Below are 23,742 nucleotides of genomic sequence, written 5' to 3'. Positions count from 1 at the left end.
ACCGGTGGGCTAAAGCAGTGAACTATTTGTCTTTTGTCAACGTGACACTTTTTTTACTGATTGGCCGTGTCGGGTGGTGGAGGGTTACGACACATTTATAAATAACGGGATCTAAACCCAAAAACGTTGATTACGAATGACCGAGGGTGATTACACTTTGTAACAAAAACATTTTCTTTGTCCCTGGGTAGTAAAGTGCTATTTCCTAATTGCTTATACCTCAAAAGTACAGAAAATGGCTATTATTATGCCTTACAAACTTTGCTTTTATGACCAGGACACAAAAGAAAATTAATAATCCACTCCATTAATAACACTATGTAACAATTTATTTTGTTCCTGGGTAGTAAGTTTTATTTCCTAATTGCTTATGCCTCAAAAGTACAGAAAATGGCTATTATTATTCCTTACAAACTTTGCTTTTGTGACCAGTACACAAAAGCTAAATTAATAATCCACTCCATTAATAACACTGTGTAACAATGTTCTTTGTCCTTGGGTAGTAAGTGTTATTTCCTAATTGATTTTGCCTCAAAAGTACAGCAAATGGCTATTATTCCCCGCAAACTATGCTTTTGTGACCAGGACAGTGATATTTTTAAATTTACCTATTTTCAATGAAAACACGCGGTGTGCATTTGTGTCTTTCCTTCACACAAAGTCCTGGTCACAAAAGCAAAGTTTGTGGGGAATAATAATAGCCATTTTCTATACTTTTTAAGGCGTGAGCAATAAAAAAACAACACTTACTACCCAGGGAGAAAAATTGTGTAGCATAGCGTTAGGGCCGTCCATAAATGACGTCACGCGATTTTGGACGATTTTTGCCCCCCCCCCCTTCGTCACACGGCGTCACAAAAAGTCAGACCCCCCCCCTCAAATATGACGTCACAAAGCTCTGCCCCCCCCCCCAAATAAAACATTCTTCAAATCGCTTTAAACTGTAGCAGCCCTAATTAAACCCTGGATTGTCAGTGATGCCAAGCTCAGCACTGTGACCTCTAAACCACCGGGCCACCTCCGTTCCACCCATACCCATGACACTGGGCTGACACGTGTACCCATGCACCTATACCTACTAACCTATACACCTCACATTACATAAAAAGTATATTCGTGTAGATTTGCGTATGCAGGTTGTGGGTAGCGGTGGTGTCGTTTTTAGCGCTGCAAACTCGTCGATCCGAGTTAGATTCTCGCTCACGGCTAACACCAGTGACGATTATTTGAACCGATCCCGGTCCTGCATCACCCCTAGGTCGACTCAGCTTCAAATAGGTACCCGGTGCGGTGTGTAAACATCGCAACTAGGGAGACAAAGGCGGCCAGGCGTGGTGCTAACCCACCCACCCCATCGTGCCTTGCCGGCCTTAATAGGTGCTTGCTAACAGCACTTTCTCCAACAGTCTGTTAAGGCCATATGGGAGATATTTGTCTTTGAGTGTACAGGTGATCGCTAACAGCACTTGCCCCTAAAAGGATGACATGGCTATACGGAGGATCTTTGTATATGTACATGTGTATGATGCAGCGCTTGATATCATCCGGAACAGTTTAGAATGTTTTTTTTTTCAGGAATTTGTTGAGCACTCAGCATCCATCTCACCTTGCGTCTCCCTCATGATGTAAGCCTGTTCATAGTATGGTATAAAATATATAGGGTACATAAATGTAGGATTATTATGGATCAAATGGAAAATTAAACACTCTCTAGTGTAAAACTGTGTTCATCCAGAGCAGAACTTACAACATAACACATTCCAGCGGAGGGAGCTGGTAGGAACTTTGGGTTGCTCGGTCAATGGCCAGGATCAACGGCGGCGTGGTGTATTCCGCAAATATGGCCGACTGTGAGGGCGGGCACAAGCCGGCGTGAGTAGGTTAAACGTTGAGTTTTATAAGGGCACCACGGGGTGACCAGCCCCTCCCCACCCAGCCCCACCCCTTCCACCCCCCACCCAGCCCCACCCTCCTCACCCAGCCCCTCCCCACCCAGCCCCTCCCCACCCTCCCCCCCAGCCCCTCCCTCCCCACCCAGCCCCTCCCCACCCTCCCCTCCCCACCCAGCCCCTCCCCACCCTCCCCTCTCCACCCAGCCCGACCCCTCCCATTTTTGGATGCACGACGGACGGACACAATAATCCCCTGTGGGCTGGTGGAAGCAGGTGGTTCCTACCAGTATAACGACGCAATGCCCCGATCCACAAATACGAAGGAGACGTCACAGCGGAAATACGCTACTCCGCTTGGCCCTGACGCGGTTGTCTGAGCTTGACCACCTGGATGTAAAATTCTAGTCGTTGCTCTACATCCACATCAGCAGCCGTACGAATGAAGAAGATTATGGATCTTGTCGGTAAGCGGTAGTGCATCGTGCCGATGATCACTCCCGAAAGTCAGCCTCGTAGAATTCCACAACACATGGAGTGAGAATGTAAGCCCTGGGTGTTTGTAGAAGTGACGGAATTGTGCCTGTTTCTCGCGCCTGTTGTAATGTGTCAAGGTCAGGGGGTCGACAACCTGCGGCTATTTAAGGACGATATTTCATCAAGGAGCACCGTCTCTCTTTCACCATGGTGCATTGCGGCTCTGGGATTCTCGAAGGAGTTTTTTTTTTAATAGTGAATTCGAAAAAAAAATGGCCCTCGTTGTTATCGTGGCAAAATTTTGACTTAAAACTTTCGTGACTGCAGGAATTCATATTCTTGGTTCTATCGGTAAATTCACTTAAATAGAAAACAAAAAATCCTAAAATATTAATAAAAAATATAAATAAAAAGAAACAAAAAAAATTATAAAAATTCAATACAAATTTGAACCTAATAAAAGCAAAAAAACCCACAATAAAAATAGTATAAATAAAATTAAAAATAAATTGAAAATAAAAGCAAAAAAACCCACGACGTTTCGATCGCAACACAAGCGGCCTTCATCAGTTATAGTGGCTGCTGACCCCTGACCCCGGATCGGACACGAGGCGGCAGCATGGCAGCGTCGTGGTAACGCTTGAGCCCAGGTTTGAATCCCGACTCGGGCGCCTTTCTGCGTGGATTCATCTTCTTGGTTCTTTCGGTAAAGTCACGTAGAATGGAAATAATAAAATAATAAAAATAAAACATAATAAAATAATTACTTTATTATTTCCATTCTACGTGACTTTACCGATAGAACCAAGAAGATGAATCCCTGCAGTCACGAAAGCTTAAAATCGAAATTTCTGCGTGGAGTTTGTATGTTTTCTCTCCTTGTTCGGCACGGGTTTCCTCCGGGTTCTGCGATTATCCTTTCGTGGCTAAACACACAAAATGCGCGACTGGTATTGGCCAAAAACATCCGACTGCTGAAAATTACCTGCACATGAAGCAAGTGTGGATCAGACGCAGCAGCAGCAGCAACAAGCAGCAACATCGCCCCCAACAGGGGAAACTTGACAGGGCCCTCCTTAAAAAAAGACTAGAGACTCAGTGAGGCTTCCATGGGTAAACACACGTCATAATTCTAGATTTGAAGCTTTCGTGACTGCAAGGATTCATATTCTTAGATTTTTTTCGGTAAAGTCACGTAGGTAAAATTTTTAAATTAATAAAAGTAAAATAGAAATAAAATAAAAAATCACGACGTTTCGGAGGCAACACAAGCTTCCGTCTTCAGGTGTATGAATCCCTGCAGTCACGAAAGCTTTAAATCGAAATTTAACCAAGTCTCGTTACAAAAAAAACAACAACAACGACAACGTGTTAAGGCTTATCAATGAAATCCTCACGAGTGCCGTGTGTTTCTGACCTTCGGGAGTTTATAGCCTGTGCACGGCGACCCTTATAAAAAGCACACGTGTGAGTTTACACCTTCGACCTATGCACCGGCTCAAACACGTGTGTGTGTGTGCATGTTTACCCACGCCTACACACATTCCCCCCGGCCTTCCACGTGTCACGGGATTCACCTGGATCCACGAACACCTGACCCCACCTACAGCTAATGCAATAAGTGTGAAACTTGTATTTGTGCCGATTCCGTTCACCTATTTCTATATGTGGGGCCGTCCATAAATGACGTCACGCGATTTTGGACGATATTTGACCCCCCCCCCCTCTTTGTCACACGGCGTACCACAAAAAGTCAGACCCCCCCTCAAATATGACGTCACAAATCTCTGCCCCCCCCCCCCCCCCAAAAAAAAAATCATGCTAAAAATCGCTTTAAGCTATTGTCTTAGTAGTGCGTATTTAATGTGGCGCTGCACTCTGATGTGGTAGGAGAAAACATGTATTAAAAACTCGATTTCATTAAGTAGAACGTGTTGTCTTCGCGATACGAGGCTCTGGAGAACTCCACCAGAGGGCTTCTCTTCCACGACGGCCAGACCAAGGCCGTAGCCATGGAGCCAACATTGGGGGGGTCCAAATGTTCCGGGGGGTCTGGGGGTCCCCTCCCCCCCCCCCCCCAGAAAAAAAATACTAATTTCCTGCCTAAAATATTGAAAAAATCACTAACACATAGGATGGAGGTTTTTTTTACAATAATGTCTAATAGTGTATTGTATTACATTGCTCTGTTTTTTCTTTTTTTTTTATCTTTTCTTGTTTCATTGTATGTAATGGAAGAGATTAGGGATTAATAAAGTACAACCATAACCACAATCATATAAACAGAAATCTATTTTATAGCAATATAATATTGGGGGGGGGGACATTTTGAGCATATTTGAATATTATAATTACGGCCTTGGGCCAGTCGTATTGGGAAAGGCTAGAGTGCCCACACTTTGCCCCACCACACGTTACCTGTCGATCGACTAAACTGGGGGTGTACCCAATTATAGCGGTGGGTGTGGGCGGGAGGTGGAATGAAGAAATTCTAGATTTGAAGCTTTCGTGACTGCAAGGATTCATATTCTTAAAATTAATAAAAGTAAAATAAAATAAAAAATCACGACGTTTCGGAGGCAACACAAGACGGAAGCTTGTGTTGCCTCCGAAACGTCGTGATTTTTTTATTTTTATTTTATTTTACTTTTATTAATTTTAATTTTTTACCTACATGACTTTACCGAAAAAACCTGGAAATGAAGAAACTTTCCCCATTGTTTCAACTTCTGCACCGGGATATTGAATTGAACCTGCGACCTCTGAATTGCAAGTCCAGTGGGCTGGCCATTACATCCGGGAAAAGCGTCCCAAATTGATTCAAGATGCTATGTATTTTTTATACATCAACTAAATCAAATGCGTCGATTACTCTACTTGAATGCATACTCTTAGGTTTTTTTCGGTAAAGTCACGTAGGTAAAAAATAAAATTAATAAAAGTAAAATAAAAATCACGACGTTTCGGAGGCAACACAAGCTTCCGTCTTCAGGTGGAACCGTCACAGCACGATTGCTGTATCAAGTAAAGCAGCAAGCGTGCTGTGACGGTTCCACCTGAAGACGGAAGCTTGTGTTGCCTCCGAAATGTCGTGATTTTTATTTTACTTTTATTAATTTTAATTTTTTATCTACGTGACTTTACCGAAAAAAACCTAAGAGTATGAATCCTTGCAGTCACGAAAGCTTCAAATCTACTTGAATGCAGATAATGTTATTTCGATGGTGGCGTTGATAATGTATTGAACTGGACCGAGATCAAAACGATGGTGGCTACGCTGCACGTGGCTGCCGTGGGTCCGTGGATCACAAACGTGTTGCGAAACTCCCTTCCCGTTGGGCGTCGATAAGGTGCAATAACCCTGGCTTACCAGGTGAAGGCATCACAGCGGCAATGTGGACTTCATCTGTTCCTTCTGGACGAGCCTGAGTGTTTCCCCCTCGCGTGCGTGGGGTTTTCTCTGGGTGCTTCGGTTTCTTCCCACGTGTAAACACTCTTTGGTTGGCCGATAACACCTTAACATATAGAAGATGGCAGAGCTTGGGCAATTATTGGTAGCGCTGGCACAACACGTGGCTGCTGCTGTTTTACCGCGTGGTTGTGGTTCCTCCTCGCGCCTTTTGAATGATCCTTTATCTTCGAAAGCGAGCAGATCTTTTCTAAACATGAACTTCGTTGAATGAAACATCACCAGTGTGCCGAAAGAACGTGATTAATCATTGAGAAGCTGGTATGTACTGGCAATGGCTTCATTATCATCATCACTAGCTTCGTAGAGATCCATAAACACAGACTCATCGGCTAATACAGACCCATAGGCTCACACAGAGACCCATATCCTCACATAAAGACCCATAGACTCACACATATACTCATTGATTCACACTGAGACAGATACACTTATAGAGAGATCCATAGACTAGCATAGAGATCCGTAGACGCGCAGAGAGAACCTTAGACTCACACAGAGACCGATAGACTCACACAGAGACCCATAGACTCACATAGAGACCCATAAACACGCAAAGGCTCACACAACGAACACTCGACGGATTAAACTGGGTTCTCAGGTGCAGCGAGTTGATGACAGGAGCCCAGTCACCAAACTGACCGCACATAGAATTGGCCAAATTCCATATCCATGTTTGCCCGGCAAGTGCGCCCCCTGCTGTATGAATGATGTGATCGGCTAGAGGGGGTTGTGATGGGTTGGACACGTGTAAAGATTTGAGAATAGGGCAAGCAACCTGTACGTTCAAAACTTCGCAGAAAAAAATCGTTGTCGATGTATCCTGTGTGGCCTTTAAAATAATATAACCCGTAAAAACAAAGTTTTTCACTATAAATCCTTTATATGCGTGGCGGCTAGAGTCCTCTCGTCCTCTGGCTTGAGATGGCTGCCACCTATGGGTCAGATGATTGCATGGCAGCATTAAGCAATTGGTAATTAAATATAATATGTTCGTCCTAAAAAGTGTACAATTTTGGAAAAAATTTTTCACGAACATTAATTGTCACGCACAACGAGTCTGTGTGGAAAATGTCAGCTCAATTGGATCACGGGAAGTGGGTTAAAAAACGACCGAAAGATTTGCACGGTCCTAAGCAAGCAAGTGAACTTAATATAAAGGATTTAAAAAGGAAAACATTCGAATAGGTGACATTTCAAATAATGATCCTCCTTCATACAAGAGCCATAGCACATTTTCATTTGCTATGAAAAAAATACATTGCCTGAAATGCTGCCTGTTATTATTTTTTCATTTAAGGCCACAGCGTTATTGTTGAGTGTGTTGTTAAATGTGTAAAGACTGTGTCCGCAGTTCTTGATGTGAAGACGGCTGTCAGCGAGGCTGGATGCAAAGACAAGGCGCCAGCAAGTCTGGAGGATCTTGTTTGGCAAATTCCCCAGAGGTCCTTGGTTGGGGAATTGCCCAGAGTGTCCAAAATAGACGCCTGGGGAAATTCCCCCAGAGAATCCAAGAGGATAAAAGCAGGGCAAGAAGGGAGGTTCGGGGTTGTCGAGAGGGACTTGGGCCGTCGCCGCTCTCTTCACGTCATCGCTGTCTTCACGTCGTCACTCTCTGCTCGGTCATACGATCTGCACGTCGGCATTATCTCATGACGACGTGGTCCTAAGCTACATTACGTGCAATAAAATAAACATCTATAGCTCGAGTCCGGAGTCGTTACATATGTGCTAGTGGGGAGCGGTAGTGTAGCACTACGAACTTGGCTACCCGGGTTCGATTGCCGCTCACCGGTGACGATTATCTGAGCCGATCCTGGGCCTCCCCTAGGTCCACTCAGCCTAAAATAAGTACCTGGTGTGGTGTGTAAACATCACCACTGGGGAGACAAAGGCAACCGGGCGTGGTGCTGCCCATCCACCCCCTAGTGTGCCGTTCTGGGCTTCATAGGTGCTCGCTAACAGCATTTGCCACAACAATCTGTTAAGGGATATACGGGAGATACGTCTTTGTAATTCTCTTTGTAATGCTGTGTTTGTGTGCACCTAATTCACACGTGTGTGTTCATCATGGGGCGCCACGGTGGTGAGATGTTAACTACCTCGCCTGGTATACAGGAGCACATGGGTTCAATCCCGACCCTGACGCCTGTATATTTGGAGTTTGCGTATCTCTCTCTCTCCCCGTGGTCGCATGGATTTTTTTCTCCGGATCCTCCGGATTTCCCCTCCACATTTAGAATCGACGTGGGTTTAGAGTATTTTGCTACTATAAAATTCCACGTGAAAAGCCACTTTGTTGCGCTATCATTTGTGGCCAGGTCGCTTCTGAAAGAAGAACTACATCGCTCAGTGGGCCTTACCTGGCAAAATAAAACAAAAATAGCTTTAGGTTTTTATCATGCATCCACTTGCATTTCACTGAGGTCATATCCCACACTGCTCAGTGCTAATCACAAAATCCTGTAGTCTGTGTTATATTTAGATTATTTTGCTGCTATAAATTTCCACATAAGCCACTTTGTTGCGCTATCATTTGTGGCCAGGTCGCTTCTGAAAGAAGAACTACATCGCTCAGTGGGCCTTACCTGGCAAAATAAAACAAAAATAGCTTTAGGTTTTATCATGCATCCACTTGCATTTCACTGAGGTCATACACCACACTGCTCAGTGCTAATCACAAAATCCTGTAGTCTGTGTCATATTTAGATTATTTTGCTGCTATAAATTTACACATAAGCTATTTTGTTGAGCTATCATTTGTGGCCAGGTCGATTCTGAAAAATAAGCTAATAGCTCACTGGGTTTTACATGTTAAGATACAATCATACCTGTCAACCCCTTTCCAGTGCCTACCTTGTTACAGACCAATTCAGACCTTATTGGTCACCCCGTGCCCTTATAAATCCCAACTATATATCTCAACGTACATCCTAAAAAGTCGTCCCATCACAAGAAACACAAATAGACAAAACAATTTTTTGCCCGAATTGAAACGGCTGTACGCATTTGGACCTGAAAACTCAATTTCTCTGTACAAGAATACGGATAAACCGTGTGGTTTGACAGATGTGCAAAATTGGTTTAGTTTTAGTTGCATATATATTTATTAAGTGATTTCTTTACCTTTCATATACTTTGCACTTCTATCGTGTACTTGTATCGTTTGTTGTTGTAATTGTTCTTACCACGTGTCCCCACCGGAAATCTGTGGGGAAAAAGAGATTTATAGCTTCTCGGATTCCTCCTGTGTTAAATAAATATTCTGATTCTGACATCGTTAAACAGGATTTACATTTTAACACGTAGGGTTTCACGATAAATATCATCCATAATATAGGTTTTTTTGGGGGGTTAGATCGCGTAAATATGAATGTCGCCTGATGATGCCGGTTGTAATTACTGGCGAGAAACGTCGTACTCAAGATTGTCATTGTGGATTTGCTCTCCCAACACACCGATTAGTAGTGCTATGTTATGTTCACGTGATAAACCCTTACTAATTGGCTGTGTCGGGTGGTGACGGGTTTAACGACACACATTTACGCAATCTAACCCCAAAAAAACCTGTTTTGTTTATGTGACAAACCTTACTAATTGGCTGTGCCGGGTGGTGACGGGTTTAACGACACATTTATATTTTGATTTAAAGCTTTCGTGACTGCAGGGATTCATATTCTTGGTTCTTTCGGTAAAGTCACGTAGAAGGGAAATAATATATTATTTTATATTATTTTTATTATTTCCCGTCTACGTGACTTTACCGAAAGAACCAAGAATATGACACCTTTATATATTTACGAAATCTAACCCCAAAAAAACCTGTATTATGTTCTGTTTACGTGACAACCCCTTACTAGTTGGCCGTGCCGGGTGGTGGCGGGTTTAACGACACATTTATTTATTTACGCCATCTAACACAAACAAAAACCTCGATTAAGAATTGACATTGTCAAGAATTGGCGTGGGGCCACGTGCTATGGGATGGCACCTCCCCCCCCGCCGCCCACAAACCGGAACACCCGCCCCCGAACCGGAACACCCGCCACCGCCCCCCCCCCACTCTTGTTTCCGGTTGTAGCTCCGCCTCTTCCGGTTTTTTATACAGTGCGCACTGTACTTGGTTTGGCGGTGGTCCCTCCGTTCATTGTGAAGAATCGAGTCTCGGGACGTTCGATTAAAAAAAAGTATTCAACCCCCACCCCCCCTAACATAAGATTACCCTAGACGGGGGCTTGAACCTCGGGAGGACCTCCTTAGCCGAACGTACGTCGGGTGAGTGAGGCGCGTTTGTGGGTGGGCGTTTGATAAATTTTTTTGTCTTCGCTGAGGCAAAAATCCAATCGCGATGGCTTTTCATTTTGATTTTTTTTAAACGCACGCGTTCTCCTGCGCGTTCGTCTCTTTACACACTTCACCCACCCACCCACCGTGAGAGAGAGAGCGACTCGTCTCACGACAGTATCGTCGACATTTCCTCGTGAAATATACCCCCCCTCTCTCTCACCCCTCCACAGCGAATTAATGAGGTCAAACAAAAAAGGTTCGCTCGGTTTGCATCCATTTCCCCCCCGCCCGCCCGGCCATAGGAATGTGGAATTTCCGTAAAATGCCTCGGGTACTTGTCGGCAGATGATAATTGTAGCAAACCACTTTCATTTTTGAACGCATTGACAAAAAAATGCCTCTCGTCCTGCAGTGGGTTTAAAGTTCATCGTTGAAATGTTAATGCGATTTCGTCACGCGACTTGTCTCGATTGGGAGGCCTACCTACCCACCCACCCCCGTGTCTGACAGACGGTGAGGTTTTGGAACCATACTTCACCCCCACGCCTGTGAAGGTGGAAGAAATGGGGGGGGGCGGTTTATAGAGTTCATATCGATCGTTCGCCGCAGATCTTTCTCAGTGGCGGTCGAAACATTGAACTGTGTGCGATGGGTCCGACCACCGCGGCGTGCGAACACCAACTTCCTTGTGATTTATCGCCACGCTCCTCGTGTTTTCATTTGTGCAACCGATGGGGGGCGGGGGGGGTGTACGAAATCTTGCTCGCGCGCTGTTAAAACTACAGCAGTTTTAGTTTCGTGGGGGGGGGGCGGTAGTTTTTCCTGAGCGTCGTGTCCGCTTTGTTGGCGTAACCCCTCGCTTTTGAGAGGCGATGCCACTCGATGATTGAGACACGAGCGCTTCGGTCGGAATTCCCGGCGCGTTGTTGTGCGCGCACAACGTTGAGTTTGATAATTGGTTTTGTTGCCAGATAGAAGGGTAAAAAACCAATTATCATATTTTTACTGGCAAAAGAGGTTCCCATAGTGTAAACGTTGAGTTTCTTTCGCGCGCGCCGTACGTGGACAACCGTGGCTCTCGTCGGAGGAGCGTTTGAAGGACGGCGAATAAAAATAAATCGGTGTTCACGAGAACGCCGATTATTTGTGTTGTTTTAAACGTCGACCTTCAAGGTCACGGCTACAAAGGATCCAAGCACGGAGAACTCAGAGCTCAAAACAATGGTTCGATCTCCTCGATACGTTGGACGGGATGACCCCCACACACAGATGCAACGCTTTGTGGGTCAATCAGGACAATCCGAATGTTTGTTTGCCTGTCCAAACATCACAACGCTGATGAATAGATGAACCCGAGTGAGTCCACGATTTTGTCGTCAAGAGCAAATGTAAGTAGAGCTAAAATTCTACGTCTTCACGTGAATACGGGCATAGAGTTTCCAGCCACCAGCCCCCCCCGTTACGGCTTTGCTCAAGAGCAGTGACTCAAAGCAATGAAACCCTGGAATCGTTGAGACATTCTGGGACACATCAGCATTGTTGTTTTGGTCGTTAATTGTACAATTAATTGTACAATTAACGACCAAAACAACTCATCGTGTTCGTTAACAACACCGTCTTTGCAGGGGAAAATGTACGATAGGTGTTGCAGGCGAAATTGCCCTTCATAGGCAGTTACGACGTTTTAAATGTATTGCCGCTGGATTAAACGTTTGACTTCTATTTGCTTTTGCCACTCGAAGTATGCTCTATGGTAACACAATCGGGCCGTGTGTTTAAAAGCCACATTCACGACAATTCTCATTGCAACGATTCGGTAACTGAATGAGTTGTGTGCACACAATGAGAACCTCATTCACACAGTCCAAATAAAATATTTGGAATGCATGCACAACTGTTTCCGATGCTAGTAACTATTTGCTCCCCTGTAGTCTATTGTTATTAATCACCCAGTGCCTACCCTCGGATACACCAAGACGATTGAGGCGTCTGTAATCCTCAACATTTCCTGGACACCCTCTCTCTTTCGTCTTTCCCGCAAGTGATGAAATAACAAACCTACATTTATTCTTCATCTGTTATTTTTTACTGAAGCAGCGACCTCATAAGTCACCTCGGTAAGTACATTCATCGATTAAAAAAAAAATATTTCACAGGTCATTATCCGCTGAAGTCGTTACGTTTTTTTTAATTCCTGTTGCTCTACGAGTCTTAGTCCTCACCCTGTACCGTTCCCGTTGTGCTGTAATGTTGACCGATGGCTACTTTTTGTTTGAGGGCGGTATATTGGCACGTAACATAAAGATTGATTGGCTTACAGCGGTGGCCACTGTGGTTAACACTGAGCTGCCGAGTTTGATTCCTGGTGGCGTTGGTGGCGAGCGATTTCTAAACCGATCCTGTGCCCTCCGACTTCGCTGAACTGCACACAAGTGGCGCGGTGAAGTTAGAATAACCACCAACAGGGCATGGGGAAGCCCCTCTTCCATAAGTTAATTAATTAAGGGCAGTAAAATATTATTACAGTTAAGTAAAGTTTAATTCTTAACGACAACAGGGAACCACATTTTAATAATACAATATATAAAGTAGTAAATGTACTAAGTTCGAGTAAAATTAGTATATATTAATTCGGGATTAATGTCATCGCCAGGGTGCAAACCCGCATTTCGGCTTGGGCCTGTGCTTCCTCTAAGTCGACTCGGTCGAACGCAGGTGTCACGTGGTGCCGTGGCGTTGAGTTTGAGATAAGAGGCTGCCGCATGCGCTTGGGGTTTTTATCACGTGCCCGCTGGAAGTGAAGGCGTCCGTGAGACCGATTGTTTGTTTAAGTTTTGCCAAAAAAATTTATCCCGATTGTGCTCTGTGCATGATTGCTGCACGAGATGGAAAAGTCTACAACTCGGATAGCTGGCAGGACACGCGCCCCCTTCCCGTGCCAGACAACTGCCCACGAAGGTGAAAAAAAAACACACAAAGGAGCTACCTGAGGAACACACAAAGGAGCTACCTGAGGTGCTTTCAAGTGACCTCTGGCCCAGATAGTAGAACGCAGCACTTTCCCGCCCCCTCTTGTGACCATGAACGTGTTTCTTTTATTCTCTGAGATGTTTTTTAGCAAAATAAGTGCAGAACCAAATTTGATTTCCGTTTTGTAGGTGCCGTTTTTGGTAACAACTAAACCATCAAACTCCCACGTTACATTTGAGAACACAGTTTAATCACATGTGGCTCAAACCTGGATTCAAGGCAACGGTGTCAGCAGTGCTGGCTCGTCTCTCTGACTTCTGAGCCACCCTGCCACACCAATGTGGCATGATTGTAAGAATAGGCCATCATGATACAGCGTTAATAGACAGAAAGACAGACTGGCAACACACACGCACGTGTGTCCTGTTTGCACGGTACACCCTGTAACACGTGTCTGAATTTAAGTTAACATGCTTCTGTAACAAAAAAAATTAACTCCAAAAAAATCGGCTACAGCCCGATTTTTCCAGGCCGATCTTGTGTCACAACCTGGCATGAATTCCTGACATCGTAGAGGAAGATACGTCACCAGGCATGTCTAACACAGCTGTTGTAGGCAAGGTGAACATTTAATTTTGCGTTTAAATGAACCATGAATACGGCCGCGTGGATTTTTTTCCGCGGTCGGGCTTGCGTGGCTCTCTCGCGTGTTTCCGCGTCGTGCAGCGAAACACGTGGTTGTTCGGCACGATGTCTGATGTTTCGTCACTTACACCGGAAGCTTCTTCAGAGCTGCATTGAGTTCAGTTCGAATAGGCGTCGGAGGGCTTTTTAACAACATTTCAGTTTGACATCAGCACCGTTCTGATCTTCGACTTGAGTGTTTCTCGGTTTGACTTTAACCGCTCGCGTGATGACGTTAAGTAACTTGGAAATTAATTTAACGCCGCATTTTTGTTGTTGTTGCCTACTTGAGTTTCGAGCTGACCTTCACCTCGAGTTCTGGGATAAATCGGGGCCAACTCGGTTATGTGTCCCATGGAAACAAAGTATTTTTTTTCCTTCGAGCAGAGAGACGGGCAGCTAGAGACAGGCAGGCAAAAATATTGTGACAGACAGACAGACAGAGAAACAAGTATACAGACAGACAGGCAGGCTGTCTAAGAGTGATAGGCTTGAGAGGCATACATACGGAAAGAGTGAAAGACATTCAAATTCGAACTGACACTGTGATAAGACGGGAAGGCTCCTCTGAGCCCAAACACTCCACCTGTCCGGTCAGACCAGTTTGGAGGTCACTGGGTTTTAGTTTACCATTTCCTCCTGGCAGCTCAACCAAAAAAAAACAATTCTCTAATAGCCCGAGCATTTCAAGCATACAATTTTTAAAGCAAGGAATCAAATAAATGTTGAACGGGCACGCGATCGGTGAATGCCTTCACAACCTCTTAAGCGGAAATGCATGTGCTTCGGGTTGCCGGGTTTTTTTTGAGTCCGTCAGAAACATGGGGCGGGATAAAACCCGACTGGGGCTCCTCCGATACCTGCCTGCAGCCAGCAGCCACAATTAACACCACTTGATGATACTGGACTGGGGAGCCAGGAGGGCCAATGTACCGAATTTTGTTTTCACGTTTAGACACAGAATGGAATAATTCCCGCTCATATTATTATTTTACTCGGTTGGAATTAACACGTAGCAATAATCTCCCCACCTCTGAAAACGTCGTGTTTGTATCGTTACCCATAATACCCAAACGGTAGTGCATCATGAGTTCACACACTCTGTTGCTCTTTGCTTTGAATGGTGCCCCATAGTTTGATGGAGTACCCTTGCCAATAGCATCTGGTAATCCAGCAGCAGCATTTGATGAGACCCAAAATGTTGAAACCAGTCCAGAGTTAGCTTTGCTTAAACAAATGAAGCAGATTTTCGATTTAAAGCTTTCGTGACTGCAGGGATTCATCTTCTTGGTTCTTTCGGTAAAGTCACGTAGAAGGGAAGTAATAATAAAACAATTCTCACGACGTTTCGGCCACAACGCAAGCAGCCGTCCTTCGCCTGAGGACGGCTGCTTGCGTTGTGGCCGAAACGTGACTTTACCGAAAGAACCAAGAAGACAAATGAAGCAGCTTAACAATATTAGTATCGAAAGCAAGTCGGCTGATGGACTAGAATGTTTGTATATTTTTTTTATGTAGAGTCACAGGACGGGGATTTCTGCTTATATTAGCTTTTATCCTCACAGGGAAAACCTCACCGAGTATCGAAATTCCTTTTCATAAGGGGGACATTTTGCCAATGACACGATTCGTGTTTTGCATTTTGGGCGTGGGGAGGAAACACGAATTCCCAGAAGTGAACAGTTGGCCTTAAAGCGGAAAGTTATTTGTACATTTATGAATGTAAGGTATTTCAGAATCAGAATATTTATTCATCCTGGAGGAATCTGATGAGCTATAAAGCTCTTTTTCACAGATGTCCAGTCGAAACAGGTAAGAACGTGACAACTAAAAACAGTACAATAACCATAATAGTCGTGCAAAGTACAAGAAAGGTAAGCAAATCTCCCAAATACAAATACAACAAACCATCCCCATCCTACCAGGCAGAGCCCACTGTGAAGTATGAACTTATTTTTCAGAACCAACCTGGCCACAAATTATAGCTCAACAAAGTGGACATTTATAGCACGAAAATATTCCAAAGAAATCTCAACGTATAAATTCACAACCCCCATTTTGTCAATCCGCCGCTGGATGAAGTCCTCCCCAATGTCGTGTCGGTCATTGCTTGATCATACATTACCGCGCTGGTCAGTGCTAGCTTGTGGTGAAAGTTGAATGGGGCGGGGGGCGGGGGGCGGATGGCCAGAGGGGAGAAGCTAGAACCGACCGGTTCAGACATATCTCGTCACTGAGCGTGAGGCATGGCGGGAAATCAAACTTGGGTCGCCGGGTTCATCGCGCGTTGCTGTAACCAAGCGAGCGTGCCGCAGCTCCACCCCCGCATGTTCTGTCTCACCTGAAGGTTCAACGGTTGAGGCATTCCATCGGTGTGTTATTGTTCTAGCCTCGCGGTTAATTTCACAACGCGAGTCGGCGGCGGTGCCACCCACCGCTGTTCGCTGCACGGTGGCTGTGCTGCACGTGGCTGCCTGCACTACTGGACATCGGTCAAGAAAGAGCTTCGTAGCTCACCGGATTCCTCCTACGGTACAAATAAATATTCTGTAACCCAGCACTGTAGAGGCAGCAGCGAGGTAGCAAATGTGGACTCCCATCCCATGGGATGTTGGCTATCAACAACAAGGCAACTCCTATGACTAATTGGGCATGGGACGCAAGCGTAGGATTGATCACCCTGTCGCTGGCCGCCTTTGGGGAGGGTGTATAGTGTGAAAGGCCGAAACACCCTAGGAACTAAAGGTACGCTACTGACGTTGCGCTCCCCAAATTTCACCAGGCTCACTGTTCATGAACTCTTGGAAGTGCTTGCACACAGGATAGTAACATCTCATCCTGTGTTCTTGGAATCTGTGCGGCATGGAGTGCTGCCCCATCTCACGCGAGCGTGGGTTTCCCCCGGGTGCTCCGTATCCTTCGCCACGTGTGTGTAACAACTCATATAATCGGCTGAGAACATCCTATTGCAGAGAGCACCGCAGAGCTTGGGCAATTGTAGGTAGCGCCGCCGGCTCGCCGCTGTAACCGTGTTCCCGCTCACCTGTGTTTCCTCACGCCTCCAGGTCGCCGTCTCTTCGTGAGTGTGGAGCTAACACCTTGCGGTGCATCACAAGTCGGTGTTGTTAGATAGTGACGTCATTTGGGATTGCACACGGGAGGGGGAATTGTCGCCCATCTGCTCGCAGAATAATACCCGTTTTGCGGGGGGGCTGCTGAGATACCTCTTGTGTCCACGGGGACAGATGCCACTGGGAGGGGGGGGCGGTGTGCCCTTTCGAACGCTTCAGATGGCGATGCGAGTTGCTCTGAGACGCCCAGTGTGTTGGGTGCCGTGCGTAAAGAAATAAAAAGCAATCCGCTCTCGTTGTGCTCTGGATGGGCAGAGAAGTCAACCTGGTTGCGGGGGCGACCTTTTCGTTCGTTAACCAGGGATTTGTGATGTGGCTTTCCCCGTAGTTTTAAGCAAGAGTTTTGTAAGCTGGCGTGCGTGCGGGTGACCAGCTTTTCATAACCGTTTTTTTTACTTAAAGCTTTCGTGACTGCAGGGATTCATACTCTCTGGGTCTTTCGGTAAAGTCACGTAGATAGGTTCAAAGAAAATAACAAAAACTACGACGTTTAGCGCTTTAATTTTCGATTTAAAGCTTTCGTGACTGCAGGGATTCATCTTCTTGGTTCTTTCGGTAAAGTCACGTAGAGTGGAAATAATAAAACAATAAAATAAAACATTATACAATTATTCTCACGACGTTTCGGCCACAACGCAAGCAGCCGTCCTCAGGTGAAGACCAGGTCTGTCTCGCCGACAGACCTGGTCTTATGTTTATTTTATTATTTTATTATTTCCATTCTACGTGACTTTACCGAAAGAACCAAGAAGAGGTTTAGCCCTTTATTAGTGGAAGCCACCCACCAGTGCTGTCGTGGCCCGCTACAAGTACCATCGCCTCTAGCAGCAACCTCCACCGTCAACAATGTGAGTGTCTAAAGCGAGGTGCAAATATTACTTGGCAGCCCTTGAATTGGTGGAAACCCCACCACCAGCACCGTTGTCATCCTCTACGACAGGGGTCGGGAACCTTTTTGACTGGGAGAGCCATAAAAGCCAAATATTTCTAAATATATTTCATTGAGAGCCATATAGTATTTTTAACGTATAATAAATTAAATATGTCTTACTTTTAATGCGACTTCTGGTGCTGCATGGTTTTGCTGCTGGCCTTGTAGTCTGGTTCATACGTGGTGAGGTTGAGCTTCGTGCAGGCGTGACCCGTGAAATTTATCTTCAAAACTAATTTCTGTTTACTTTAAAATGACACAGTATTATTAAGCAATATCACAAGTATTTTAAAATCAGTTCCAAACTGATTTTTTAATTATTTTTTTCAACTCAAAATTGTCTGGGAGCCATATGCCGTCACTGGAAGAGCCATATATGGCTCGCGAGCCATAGGTTCCCGACCGCTGCTCTACGAGGTCCATCACTTACATTAACATTAGCTCTCCCGCCCATGCTGCTAACACTTGTGCTATGCCCATTTCAAACCTTTATAAACAGTTTGCCTTTAGAGGCTATAACTCCCTTTTCCTGATGCCGACTGCTTGTGTTGCGATCGAAACGTCGTATTTTTTTATATTCTTGGTTCTTTCGGTAAAGTCACGTAGAAGGGAAATAATGAAATAATATAGATATAAAACAATCATTTATTGTTTTATAATAAAATAATATAAATATTTAAAAAAATTCTGGTTTTATCTTTATATTATTTTATTATTTCCCTTCTACGTGACTTGACCGAAAGAACCAAGAATATGAGTCGTATTTTTTGTTTTTTTCTTTGAACCTATCTTCGTGACTTTACCGAAAGACCCGGAGAGTATGTTTTTTTTGTTTACACCGGCTGCAATCAAACAGCTTCATCTGCACCGAGACCACTCCCAGATAAGATCACGAGTTTCACGTAACTTTATTGGCACCTGGTACAGTCGAAGACCTTATTTCCAGCACACAGCAGCTTCAATTGTTGTGGCCGCCGTCTTCTTGTCGTGAACGGCAATTTCGCGGGCAGCGCTTGTGGTCGGACGCGAGAGTAAACGAGCAAAAGTACGCGTCCAGGTTTAGGTTTGCGAGCCTCGCACGCTAACAACTCCGGCAACTAGCGCGAAGGATACCGTCCAGACCGCCGGAGAGCAGGCCAATGCGTTCCGCGGTTTGGTTGGCGTGACTCCAGCCACTGCACTATGGCGGTGGGGGAGCCGGGGGTGCGTGCGGGGGTTCGTTGTCTTTAACGCCCCGCGTGTGGAGGATGTGCGGCAGCGACGGCCGCCAGTGGCCGCCGTTCAGAAGCGATGGATGGTGGAGCGACCACGGCCTTTTTCTTGGCAGAACAAAACTACGCGGAGCAGCGGTGGTGGTTGGGGGGGGCACCCTCGATGAGGCTTTGACGAAGAACCTTGGCCGAGCTCCGCCGTGGCATTCGCGCCGATGGCCTTCAGGAAGAGACCCCCGCTTCGTCCGGTTGTCTCGCACGGCCGATCCTAAAATGTTCTTATCCAGGACCCCGGGCGATGTTTGCGGGTGATCTCGGTGTCACGGGAGGATCCGTACGCATTTCCTCGCATTTCTTTGTTTGCCAAGTTTGGTTTTGTTGTCATCATGGCGGCGGAGGCGGCATACCACGGGAGGTTTTGCCTAGCCCGATGTAGGGCCACAATGTGGAGCTCGTTTCGGTGGGAGTTCGTTTTGAGTTCGCCCCGTTGTTGTTATCGTTGTTGTTATCGTCGTTGTTGTTGTTGTTATCGTTGTTGTTGTTGCTCAAACGACGGAATTCATCTATGGGCTCCACTTTCGTTCTGTAGGCGCTTCGTGGGGTTGGAGATGGTAGCCTTTGCAGCAGGCCCCACCTATTAAGTGTATCTTCATACGACTAGCGCTATCAATTTGGCCTTTTTGAAAATCGTTGGTCTTTATGGCAATCTTGTGACCGGAATTGTATAACTTTAATGGCACTTGGTCAACAACGTTATTGCCACCGGACCACCGCTGCCGCCAATATGACCGTATTCTTCGTATAAGAAGACAATTTTTATAACCTGTGTTCAACTCCATTCGACTCGGCTTTGTATCTTGCTCTCGTGCGTCCCGCTTTTCCCAGGGCGTCATTTTCGGTGAAACTTTTGTGCATTTTTTTCCAAATGATCCCAAAGCTTGGGTTCTCATTACTTCCCGGAGCTTCTTATGATTTGCAGAATACGTATTTTCACGACACTCACCTGCAACGATTGAGAGCCGGTGAGGTGCTAGAGCCTATTATGGGAGGAGGGAGGGAGGGGGGCGGGGAGTGGGAGTGGGCGAGGTGGACAACGTGCAGCAGCAGTTACAAAATCGTGTCCGGAGAACATCGAGGGCCAGTTTGATCGCGAGTCTTGTTTCAAAATGGCCCTCGCGTAACGACCGGCGCCTTCCTTCCGTTGTGTGAGCGAGTCAACGACGGCAGCAATTGGCTAATTGTTGTTGTATTAATCTTTGAGCACTTTTATCCCGATTGTGCAATCCGTGTCACGTCACGTGACATTAAGGGATCCGATCGGAGCTCTCGCAGAGCGGCGGTGAATCGTACCCATGCGAGACATAATTTGGATATTGCATAGCTATCACAATCAGGATGTCGGTTTCTACTGGAGGAATCCAAAGCTATTTTGACACATGTCCCAGTACCTCTGAGAACCCCTGAAATGTTTCCTCTGCTCCACACGGTTGAGGGCAGCACTTGAGGAGCAGCGTTCGTCGCGCGACGGCCAAACCGATAACTTTTAATCCTCGGGAGTTGGAGATTAGCCAAATTCAGTGCGGAAGTACATTTGACCTGATTGTGTTTTGTTGTTGTTGTGCAGTCATCGGTGAACGTGCTGTGAGACCACCCCACTTGGAGATCCCGGTTTAGTCGCTGGCGGCCGCCTTGGACTGCAACCCAGAATCTCGACGGTGCCACGCTCGGCAGTCTGACCTCTGGGCCACTTCGGCTGGTGAAATTTTAACTGCTTGTACTTTGATCGCACGAAAAATAAAAAATAAACGTCCGCTTTTTTTTTGTTCTGTAAACACAACGAGCTGAAACTTGTGCACAGAAGCGTGGAATTAGACTGAGAGACGGGACAAGAGGAACCGCTTCGATTGCTGCATTGGCTTTCTGGTTGCCGAACGAATGCATTATAAGGTCACACTCCTTACACGCAAAGCGCTTGCCGCAGATGAACCAGGATTCCTTAGCTGATCTCGTCAAGAAGCATAAACCATCACGTGAATTCCAGGTGTCCTCGCAGCAGCGGCTTTTAGCGAGCCATCGATTAAAAACGGTGGTCACCGCACTTTCAGATGCGATTCTGTGGCCGTCTGGAACGCTCTTCCTTCCAAAATTAGAAAGCCACTGGAGCTATGCACTTTAAAATCATGTAAATTGAAAGCTTATTTCTTTAGAACTGCTTTTTGTGTTTAGTTTGTTGTCCTTCCCCCGTGCCTTCGATTAGCACGGTTTGTTACGTACGGTGCAAAAAAGTTCAACATACACACGTACGTATGTACCAGAGTTAGGGACGTCATCGCGACTGTTGACGGCTAAAAAATGGATCTTGTACGAGAGACGTGCGCAGTGGAGATGGAGCCATGAGATGGGCTCGTGTGCAGGAGCGGGGTTGTTGTGTCACAGGCCAGGTGACGTGTTCACCTTTGGACGGCTGCCGCTCAGGGTTCTCTTGGCTAGACGACAGCAGGGCGTTGGAACGCTTGAGATTAAATGGTTATGTAAGACGCTCTGACTTACCGAGGCACTTTACGGAGCGCCCTGTAAATACGAATCCTTATCGCGAGACCGTGAGAGATGGTGACGGCTTGGGGAGGCCTTCCTCCAGCAGTGTATAGATCATGACCGATGACTGGGCAAGAGCCCATGGAGAAGAGAAGCCTCGCTCACTAACTCACGGTCGATCGTCTGTCTGTGCCTCTGAGATGTACGAGCTCTGCGCACCATCTTCCGTGCTGTGCTTTCCGACTCTGGAGTAAAACCGTTAATGCGTTAGCTCTGCCCATCTGTCCATTCGTTGGTCTGTAACGTGGGGTGACAATAGTTCTCGTTATGGATGATGCAATATGTACGATATGTTACGGGGAGGGGGTGGGCGGGACTGAACCCTTGAAAAACCAGGCACATTGATTCGTGGAACCGCCCCAAAACTTTGTGATTGAAAACCCAGCGACATTGCACAAGAACGTTCCGCCAAGGCAATGACGTCACACTCCACGTGCCCTCGATGACGTCATGCCACGTGATGTCATTACTTATGACGTCATTACGTGTGTGACGTCAAGGAATGACGTCACCGTGCCCGTTGAGCAGCTCGATTTGTTAACGTTAAATTTCGATGCTCGGATAACCTCAGGGGAATTGGGCGTGAGATTTGCCCTACCCTTGCCGTTCCCTTCTCATTCTCATTTACTTTTTGACCTCTCCAGTTTTGAGGTCGCGGCCGGTCGACCCATCGCTCACGCGACGCACGTGGTCGTGGTCGAGGTGGGGTGATCGGGGCGGGGTGGGAGCACCTCGGCGAATTTGCGACGGCGTTCGAAGCTGCCGGGCGCTGTTCGGAAAGGGACCGTCCCGCCGGACGTCGCTTCCTTCCCCCTTGGCGCGACCGCCGGTCCCCGGCCACCGCTAGAAGGGCGCCCACGCCGCACCGTCTCGTCACACGTAAGGTGCCGCCGGCGTCGGTGTCGTCACAGAGCCAGACCGACTTGATTTTGCCCAGACATCCATCCCATTGTTTTGACATCCGATTAGCACGTTTTGGCTACGTATGTTGCGTACAAAGTTCGGCGTTCAACAGAAGTTCAATGTAGCGGGACCACTCCTGGAAAAAAAACACGAGACTCGGCGAGGTCGTTCCTGGGTAAATGAAGGACGTTGTGGTTGTTGTTATTGTTTTATTGTTTATCGGCAGGGCAGTCTGTGTTATAGGGACGCGGTGACCTGACGCTCGCATGATACTCGCTTGACCCTCTTCAAACATTCTCTTGACACCACTCACCACTCAACGTTCGCCTCACCGGCCCCTCACCACTCAACCAAATCTGACCCTCACAGCTCACTTAATGCCACGCAGAAGTCAACCAAATCTGACCCTCACCACCCACCTGACACCACTCGCCAGTCAACCGATCTGACCCTCACTACTCACCTGACACCACGCACCACTCAAAGGTCACCTCACCTGACCCTCACCACTCACCGGACACCACTCACCAGTCAACCAATCTGACCCTCACCGATTGGTCGCTACCACCGTGATATTGACGGTCAAGCAGCGCACTGCAGAGGTCGCAACCAGGTACCCGATACCCGTACCCTACCCGATACCCGGCTACCCGTACCCGACCGGGTACGGGTACGGGTACCCATTTGCGACCCTGGTGCGGCCGGGTACGGGTATGGGTAAGGAATCAAAACCTGTTTGCGACCTCTGGCGCACACTGGACTTGCAAAGCAGAGGTCGCCGCCGGTTCAATCTCTCGGCGTGACACTCGAAACAACGGCGCGATTTTCTTAAATTCCATCCCCCACAACCAACACTGTCCACCCGGCAGTGCAAAGCTTCACGACCACATATCGATCGGTGGCACGTTTGCTCGTTGGGGTAAAGCGTGGGTAACTCCCACCTCTTTGCGAGACACATCTGGCCCAGCGTGGAAGAGTGAGATCCAAAGTAGAAACTTTAAAAAATGTATTTTACAAAGGGAAGGTCCACTGAGCTGTGTAGCTCTTTTTTCAGAAGCGACCTGGCCGTCACAAATGATAGCCCAACGAAATGGCTGATCATCATTGTGTGGAAATTTATAGCAGCCAAATCCTCTTAAATGCAGGCCATTGATTCTAAATGTGGAGAAAAAAACCAGAGGATCCGGACAAAAAT

The 23,742-nt window shown here is 46.5% G+C and overlaps 1 protein-coding gene across 7 annotated transcripts in view; it reads left to right on the top strand.

Moving 5' to 3' along the window:
* The first annotated feature begins 9,935 nt into the window (after positions 1-9,935).
* The window catches only part of LOC144950839 (double-stranded RNA-specific adenosine deaminase-like), a 62,816-nt gene continuing 49,009 nt past the window's right edge, over positions 9,936-23,742 (top strand). Inside the window, exons 1-3 of one of the 7 annotated variants that reach the window (XM_078880957.1) lie at positions 9,936-10,101; positions 20,674-20,805; positions 22,289-22,523. The gene's annotated coding sequence lies outside the window, so the exon portion shown is untranslated. Of the gene's footprint in view, positions 10,111-20,673; positions 20,806-22,288; positions 22,524-23,742 lie in introns of all 7 variants that reach the window. The other 6 variants (XM_078880956.1, XM_078880960.1, XM_078880959.1 and 3 more) reach the window with 6 other exon arrangements.

This window comes from Lampetra fluviatilis, chromosome 59, assembly GCF_964198595.1.
Source record: "Lampetra fluviatilis chromosome 59, kcLamFluv1.1, whole genome shotgun sequence".
In the NCBI taxonomy this organism is placed as follows: domain Eukaryota; kingdom Metazoa; phylum Chordata; class Hyperoartia; order Petromyzontiformes; family Petromyzontidae; genus Lampetra; species Lampetra fluviatilis.
The sequence above is the reverse complement of the archived record's forward strand: the minus strand, read 5'-3'. Positions and strand labels throughout refer to the sequence as shown.